At 37.5% G+C, this 9,574-nt stretch overlaps 1 pseudogene; it reads left to right on the top strand.

Annotated features, from left to right (window-relative positions):
* Positions 1 to 8,447: 8,447 nt before the first annotated feature.
* LOC119522287 lies at positions 8,448 to 9,200 on the top strand (annotated as a pseudogene).
* The last annotated feature ends 374 nt before the right edge of the window (positions 9,201 to 9,574 follow it).

Raw genomic sequence — 9,574 nt, forward strand, 5'->3', positions numbered from 1 at the left:
TTTTCTTTGTACCAGAAAAAGTGAAAGCAAGAAAAAAAAAAAGACTGACAACAGAACACCCAATTTCTCCCCACCATTCTCCATTCTCCATTCTTCCTTTAGTTGTTTTTTTTTTTTTTTGCACCGTTTTATTACTCATCCATCCATACACTGGACACTGGACAAAGAGGAGTGTGATCCACATGGCTTTCCCAATCACATTGTCACCCCTCAAGCTATATTGTTATACAATTGTCTTCAAGATTCAAGGATTCTGGTTGTAGTTTGATAGTTTCAGGTATTTGCCACTAGCTATTCCAATTCATCAAAACCCAAAAAGGATTATCTATATTGTGCATAAGAGTGCCCACCAGAGTGACTTCTTGGCTCCTTTTGGAATCTCTGAGTCACTGAAACTTATTTCATTTCATTTCACATCCCCCTTTGGGTCAAGAAGATGTTCTCCATCCTATAATGCTGGGTCTAGATTCCTCCCTGGGAGTCTTATTCCATACTGCTGGGGAGAATTATACCCCTGGGTGTCAGATCCCAGGTAGAGGGGAGGGCAGTGATTTCATCTGCCAAGTTGGCTTAGCTAGAGAGAGAGGGCCACATCTGAGCAATGAAGAGGCACTCAGGAGGAGATGGGCACAATTATAAGCAGGTCTAGCCTCTCCTTTGTAGTAGCAGTCTTCCCAAGGGCAAATCCCATGATAGATGGCTTGATACATCAAACTGCCAGTCTCCAATGTCTGCAAGCACATCAGCAACCATTAAGGTAGGGAAGCCCAACGCCCCTGCCTTCTATCCCAGCTCCCAGAGGGCTCTGCATACTTTTTCATTGTTTTTTTTTAACTATTAACTATATCAAAAAATTTTAAAAAATACAATAATGAAAGCATTTCACACAAACCAAAATAAGGGAATAAGAAAAAGACAGCTTACCTAAAATAACTACTTTACTTCCAACATATTCCTACTCTACCCCAAGAAAATATAAAGACTATAACCCAGCAAAGGAATAAGAAAGACAGATAACCTTTGTTGTCTTTAGTTCTTTGAATAATTGCTCCAAGTGTTCTGTCTCCTCTGATCTTTGGACTTGGGTGTTTGGGTTATCTATATCATCTGGTTTCTTCATAAACTTTAAAATTTTGTTGTTTTTGGCCTCTTGGCATTTGCTTAACTTGATAGGATTCTTTTGCATATTTAGACTATTCAAAACACTTATCTCTAATTTGTCAGATCTACAGCTTGGTGGCATACACTTTCTCTAACCAGCATGTGGCATCCATGAGCCACCTATTCCCCTCAATCCAGTTCTCCCCAACCTTGTCTTTGTGGTGAGTGGGGGTCTGAATCTTGTAGGGGTCAATTGGTGCACTGAGTTTGCATGTGTAGTTGGTGCTGCCTGCCCTGAATTTGGGGCATGTGTCCAGAGCAGTTAGGGAGGGAGGGTGGCTTTAATAATCAAACCTCCCAGGTGTTCCTGGAGGTTTAATGCTGTTCCAAGAGTCTAAACCTTCAGTTTTACCACAGTTTGTCTCTGCTGTTGACCCACAAGTCCCTGGTATTGGTTCATGGTTCCTGGGACTTCCAAGTGGGTCCTTCTTCCAAGCTATGCCTTCCTAAGGCCTCTGCTGAGGGAAGACTATGCTATGTCAAAAGTGAGCACCCTCCACCAAGGAAGTTCTGGGCCACAGGGCTGTGTATGAGCATTCTCTGCCTGCTGAAAGGATGGCTGTACTGGATTGTTAATTTTCCCCTTTTTACACACCTCCACCTTCCTAGCTCTGAGACAATTAGCTGCAGGTGAACAAAAGGCTATTTTCCATTCCATATATCATGGTGCTTGTGTGTGTTGTTGGAAACACTTTCCATCACACTGGGTTTTTTTGGTGCAGCTCTGGGCTGTGGCACAGCCATCATCTTGTCAGGCTGAATGGGGCTTGGTTATTTTCCCCTTTTTGCTAAACTCTGCCTTCCCAGCTCTGAGACAATTAGAAGCAGGTGTGCAAAAGACTATCATCCATGCTAGATATTGAGGCATGTCCACAGGTTGTGGGGATGCAGTTCCTGCCATGCTTCACTGTGTGGCTCTGGCATCTGGAAATATCTGTCACCACAGAAGGCACATGGCTGGTGCCTTTTTCCTTTGCTACCAGATTGTGTTTCAAAATGGCATCCTTCAAAATGTTGCTCTTGGGGCATTTTGTTCTCTGTTAGCTTCTCCAGAGCAAACTCTGGGCTAGCATCTTCAAAGTGTCAGCAAAAGTCTGCTTTCAGTGGCTATCTCCAAAATGTCTCCCTCAGCTGCAGCATAAATCTCTTTCTGTCTGAACTCTAATAGGGCTCCGGTAAACTAATCAAGACCCACACTGAATGGGTGGGGCCACACCTCCATGGAAATAATCTACTCAAAAGTATCACCTATAGTTGGGTGAGTCACATGTCCATGGAAACAACCTAATCCAAATATCCCACAATATTGGATTAAAAGAGCATGACTTTGTGGGGGAATATGTCCAAACTGGCACAGCTACCATCACAGAGTATAGTGCTATAAATTTCTGGATCTATACAATCAATCCTATTGAACATTGTATACTCCTTCAGCATCAAATGCCCAACCTCTACCCTCTTTCTATCTCTTGATAACCTGTGTTCTCAATTTTAACTCTCAAAGTTCACTCATTATGTTACTTCATATTAGTTAGACAACTGCAGTATTTGTTCTTTTGTTTGTAGCTAATTTCACTGAACATAATGTCAACCATTTACCATTTTGTCCTTTGAATTTTATGTCATAACTTATTTTATTTTTATTTTTCTTTCTCTCTCTTTTTACCCTTACTGATGGTCTTCACTTCTACACTCTTCTCCAAATCTCTCACTCCTGTCTTTTCCTATCTGCCTGTGGTGCTCCCTTAGTATTTCTTGTATAGCATGTATCTTGTTCACAAACTCTGTCAGTGACTGTTTTCTGAAAATATTTTAAAACTCGTCTCCCTCATTTTGAAGGACAGTTTTGCCAGATATAGAATTATTGGTTGGCAGTTTTTTCCTTTCAATATCTGGAGTATATCATACCACTGCTTTCTTGCCTCCATGGTTTCTACTGAGAAATCCACACATAGTCTTATGGAGCTTCCCTTGTGTGTGATGGATTGCTTTCTCTTGCTGCTTTCAGAATTCTCTCTTTGTCTTTGACATTTGATAATCTGATTATTAAGTGTCTTGGAGTAGCTCTATTCAGATCTATTCTGTTTGGGGTATGCTGTGCTTCCTCGATCTGTAATTTTATGTCTTTCATAAGAGTTGGGAAATTTTCAGCAGTTATTTCTTCCATTGTTTTCTGCCCCTTTTTCCCTTCTTTTCTCTTTCTGGGGCACCCATGGCATGTATATTCTTGAGCTTCATTTTATCATTCAGTTCCCTAAGACACTGTTCATATTTTTCAATCTTTTCCCTATCTGTTCTTTGTGTGTAGAATTTCAGATGTCCTGTCTTTAATTCCTGAATCCTTTCTTCTGCCATCTTCAAATCTGCTGTTGTATGTTTTGATTGTGTTTTTTCTCCTTTCTGTTGTGCTTTCTATTCCCATAAGGTCTGCTAATTGTTTTTTTCAAACTCTCAAGTTATTCCTTATTTTCATCTAATGTCTTCTGTATATCCTTCATCTTTTTTCCACATCCTTTATTTTAAAATATAACATGTTCAGAACAGTGATAACATTCACAGTATGATTTAACAAGTAGTTACAGAGCAAATTTCAAAGAATATTACCGGTTACATTTCCACAAATTCAGTTATTTTCTTATTGTGAAATATAGCATATACACAGAAAGGTGATAACTTTCCAAGTACAATTTAACAAGTAATTATGTATGTAAATTCACAGAATTTTATGGGTTACAGTTCCACAGTTTCAGTTATTTTCCTTATTGTGAAATATAACATGTACAGAAAGGTGATCACTTTCAAAGTACAATTTAATAAGTAGCTATAGAGCAAATTTCAAAGAATATTATGGGTTACAGTTCCACCATTTCTATTATTTCCTTCTAGCTATTCTAATACCTTAACATCTGACAAATATATCTATATACAGATTTGGTATTTGTAATCCTTTGTTACATCCTATATTGTCAGTTTCTATCCCTTCCTCTCATTTAATCTTTTTCTCAATCTTCAGGGATATCCAGGCAGTGACCAATATAACTTGTTCATATTTAAAATGGGTGTCAACATTATTGGGGAGGGGGCTGCAAACTGGAGCTTGCAAAAGAGTAGCCTCCAGGATAGCCTCTTGACTGTATTTGAAATCTCTTAGCCACTGTAACCTTATTTTGTTACTTTTCTTTTCCCCCTTTCATTCAAGAAGACATTTTCAATTCCTAAATGCCAGGGCCAGGCTTATTCATGGGAGTCATGACCCACAAATGGGGGAGGTTAATAAGTTTATTTGCCAAGTTGGGCTTAGAGAGAGAAAAGCTACATCTGAGCAACAAAAGAGGTTCTCTGAAGGTGCCACTTAGGAATAATATAGGTAGGCTTAGCATCAATTTTACAGTCATAAGTTTCACAAGAGCAAGCCTCAAGATTGAGGGCTTGATTTATTAAGTAGGAAGTTCCTAATTTCACATAGCATATATTCAGCCCAAGATAAAAAAGAAAAAACAGTTCAAATTATCTTCACTTACTTATACAATTACCATCACTCTCAATTTTAAAACATTTATCATAACCAAAATCACCACAATCTCTTATCAGCCCCCTGATTATTTACCCTTAGTATTTATGTAGTTCTGGTAAGGTATTCCTAATAATTACAGCCTATGATATGCAATGTGTAGTTTTCCCATATACCACTCTGTTGTTAACTCTTTGTACCAGTGTCTTACCTTAGAAATATATCATACAAACATGTATTTATATTTGTAGTGTTAATCTGTGGGGATAAGTGCCTTTAAAAGAACCACTTTTGATCATGTTCACCTTCAATGTGGTACTGATAGTTATAATCCCATTAACAAACAAACGTCACCCTTGTCCATTCCCATACCTTTTAAGTTCACCCACATTAACATGTCTGTACATATTAGGTTATTATTCCCCCTTCACTACCATCTGTTTATTTCTAGGTTCCCTATATTCTACAAAATAAGACACTGATTTTACATTGTTCATAGTAGTGGTAACACACAATATCTCTCCTTTTGTGTCAGACTTATTTCAGTCAACATTATGTCTTCAAGGTTCATCCATGCTGTCATATTGCTGCACGGTATTCCATCATATGTATATACCACATTTTGTTAATTTACTTGTCTGTTGGAAGACACTTGGGTTTTTCCCTCTCTTGGCAATTGTGAATAATGTCACTATGAATATTGGTGTGCAAATATCTGTTTGTGTCACTGTTTTCAGACATTCTGGCTATATACTTGAGATGTGAAATTGCCATTTCATAGGGTAACTCAATATCTAGTTTTCTGAGGAACCACCAAAACTGTCTTCCACAGTGTCTGTACCATTATAGATTTCCCCCAGCAATGAATAACAGCTCCAATTTCTCCACAACCTCTTCAGCATTTGTAATTTCCTGTTTGTTTAATCCTTCATCTCTTTTGCCATATCTTCCCTCAACTTGTTGATTTGATTTTTGAACTGATTTACCATATTGTTTGAACATCTTTAATTAGTTGTTTCATTCCTTCATTTCATTTGAAGTGTATGTTTGTTCCTGTGACTTGGCCATATCTTCATTTTTCCTAATGTAACCTGTAATTTTTTGTTGTCTAAGCATCTAGTTTCCTTGACTACCACAATCAGATTTTCCCAGACCAGACAGGCCCAGGTCCTCAGGAAGAGGTTATAATCAGTATCACGTTTCCCTGAGGATGAGACCCAGAAGGTTGTCAGACTTTCCTGTGTGGCCTCTAGACTCAGTGTTTTCCTATCCTGCCCAGCAGGTGGCAATTGTCAGCCCACCTCTTCTCACTGCTGTAAAGAGTTGTGGTGCCTTTAATTCTTGGCAGACCCTGTCCCTGCCAATGACTGAGGGTGATGCAGAAGCCAAGCTTAAGCTGTTTCTCTTTTTTTCCCCCACAGCCTGGGGTCTGAATTCCTGAAGGAGGGCAGTCACTTGATTGGGTCCTGCCCTCTTTACTTAAGGAAGATAAGCCCTCTAGGGAATTATATCCTTCACTTGACTTCTTCCTTTGTCTCTCTGACTATCTTAACTCCACCCTTGCCTGGGTCAGCTCTGACAATTGAAAATGCCTGAAGCTTTCTCTAATGAGCTACTTAGAATGAGAGGGAAAAAAGGAAAAAGAAAGAAATCCACTTTTTAGAACCAGTCCCTAGCCCCACATTTTCCCCAGTAAGAGCTAAAGTTGGTACCGTGATTTTATGTGGCCCCTTTTCTTGGTAGACAACCCTTTTCCAGTATTCTGAGCTCATATGATTCCAAAAGCCCCTGGTTTTGTTATTTATTTATTTATTTATTTATTTATTTTTCATCATCCCTGCCTTCTCTTTGTTGGGAGAGACCTCAAGTTTTCTTTCCTGGTTATTCCAGGTTTATCTGTGCTCATAGCTTGTATTCAGTAGTCCAAATTTGTTACTTATAACCACAATTGAAGCCTGGTTGATCTTCTTCCCTTGCTCCCAGCAAGGACTGCTTCTTTATCCCACAGGGAAATTTTCCAGCTCAGTCTGCCATGCCAGTGGGGGAGGAATGCCAGCTCTGCACTTTGAGGAGCTTTACTTAGAGTTCTATGCTGTAATCTTTGCCCTTCCACCTATTCCAGACTGGTGTATGATGTATATGCTGGCACATATGTCCCTCAAACAGTTGTTCCAGGTTTTTTTGGAAGTTGTTCCTGGCTATTTAGTAGTTACTCTAGAGGACTAACTAAATTCCACACCTCCCTAAGCTTCCATCTTGCCCCATCCTACTCTTCTTAACCTAACATTTAGTGGTGGAGATACATACACACACACAAAATCAAATACTCAAAATAATTACCAACTTACTAAGTTCTATGAATAAAAGAAACAAGGAACTGTAATACAGTAAAAAGGAACTGGGATATAGTATAAAGAGACAGAGAGTTAACCCAGTTTAATATAGGATTAACCATATGAAATTTACAATATTTAACTGTTTTGTAATACAAAGTTGCTATTTTTATATAGTTCAACATAATAGTTTCCTTTCTGATAAATTGACATTTAAACTGAGACCTGATGGATGAGGTAGAACTGGCCATACTGGCTAAGTTTGGAGCATTGCATGTTCCAAAAAGCAAGAGAAGACTGTGGGAGATGGAACTGAGAAATGGGATGAGTAACTATAGATGAAAATAAGAGAGATAAGCAGGGCAGACCATATAGGATCTTTACAGGAGTTTGGATTTGATTTTGATTACAATGCCATTGGAGTGTTTTAAGATCCTTTTGTTTGCTGTGTGAAACTGTATTGGATGAGAGTAAGGGTAGAAATAAGACTCTTAATTAAGACGTTGATGTAAGGAGGTAAAAGACTGTTACATATGCAGGGTTTGGAGTCAGAATGTCTTGGTTTGAATCCTGGTTCTGCCATTTATTAACTCTGTTACTTTATGAAAATTACTCAGTTTCTCTAATCCTCAGTTTCTTCACCTGTGAAATATGGATAATAATACGATCAGTCTCATAGGATTAGTCTGGGAATTTATGAGATAATCCATTACAAAGCACTAAGTAGTCCCTGGCAAATAATAATAAATAGTTAATAGATGACAGAGATTAATAGTTCAAGTGAGATATGATAATGACCTGGACTAAGTTTATGTCATTACATTTGGAGAGATGTGAATGAATTTGAGACCTATTATGGAGGTTTAAACAGCAAGATTTAGTAATGAATTGGATATGGGAATTAAAGGAGAGGGATTTGTCAAGTATGACATCAAGGTTTCTGTCATAAGAAGTTGAGTGGATTGTGCTGCAGTACCTTTCATGGAGAAGGGTTGCCTGATACAGATTTTAGATATGGGAATATTTCTCTGTTTATATAAGGCAGGAATGAAAGAAAGAAAAAGGAGTATTATATAATATAAAATGAAATACTTATTAAACATTTTAGATAACTGTCAGAGCCTTAGATGAGGTATATTAAATACCTTAAGTTTATGTAATATTCATTACATAGTGTCTAAATTATGCAAAAGTCTTAAATACAAATATTGTTTGTTCATAGGGTATAAGATTTTGTTATCTTCTCTACTACATGATAAGCAGTGAACAGTTAAGTTTATGTGCTTATTTTGTCTTATGTTAAAGTATTTTGTAATCTTTCCATCTTCTTTTCTCACAGAATGGAACCTACTTTGTACACTGGCAGATGAAGAATTTAAGGAGCAGGTCCATCCCTGTTCTCCTTTGTGACTATGAGTCTGCTCTGGAAACTATCAGGCACCATGGGGAAGTGGGATAATTGTGTTGTCTATATGAATCCTGTAAGTGTCCAGATGGAGGGGCCCAACTCAAAATGCAGGGCCGACAATACAAGATTATCTGAATTCACCAAGGCCCACCTAGGAAGAAGTGAAAAAAAAAAAACAACTAGAAAATAAAAAAGAATCCAATAAATTAGCTGAATTTGAAGAAAAAAATGAATGAGAATTTGAAGAAAGAACTAAAAGAAAAGGAAGAAATAACTAAGTGGAAATGAGAGCACACTGAAAAAAAAAGAGAAAGAAAAACAAAAAGACAGATGGACTTCATCTTCATCAAGCTCTGATTCTTCCAGCAGTTCTTCAGATTCTTAAGATGAGGGTAAGAAACATGGGGGAAAGAGAAAGAAAAAGAAGGACAATTCATACAGGTCTTCTGAAAGCCCTGCATCTTATTCTGAATCAGAGATCAATGAATCTGTAAAAAGGAAAAGAAGTCAAAGGATGAAACAGAAAGAAAAGTGTGTTAGAAAGTCTCAGCAAAGAAGAATGATTTTTCCTGAGTATAAACATTAATCATCTGAGTCCTCATCAGAATCAGATTATGAGGAAAAGGTGCAAGCAAGAGAAGAAAAAAAGGCTGAAAGGATGAGAAAAGTAATGGAATAAGCAATTAAGAAGAAACAACCCAAGAAACATAGTAAGAATAAAAAAAGAAATCTGGCTCATGTCACAATCAGGATAACATCGAGGAGAAAACCAAGATTTCCCTACTAAAAAAAAAAAAAACACTGTCTAGAAGAAATTTCAGCTGTGAAAGTTAGGACATATTTACCAAAATGCCTGAGTTTTTCTGTGTTAGTAGAATTATTCTTTGACCTCGAGGATCCAGTCAAATGCTGCTATGGAAGGAGTACCATAATTGTTGCCTATAGCTTAAATATAGTATTTGTTGTTTGTTTTCCCTTTCAGTGGTTAATATGTCTGGGAACTAAAACACTGTTGTCATACTAGTGGCTAAAATGTTTGGAAATAAAGTAAAATCTTCTAGAAAATGAGTATTTTGACTAAAGTACCAAAATTAAATGTAATTTATTTGGATATATCTTTAAAATATAATCAGAAATATCAAGATGACTATAGTTAACATT

This window comes from Choloepus didactylus, chromosome X (genome assembly GCF_015220235.1).
Source record: "Choloepus didactylus isolate mChoDid1 chromosome X, mChoDid1.pri, whole genome shotgun sequence".
NCBI classification, from domain to species: domain Eukaryota; kingdom Metazoa; phylum Chordata; class Mammalia; order Pilosa; family Megalonychidae; genus Choloepus; species Choloepus didactylus.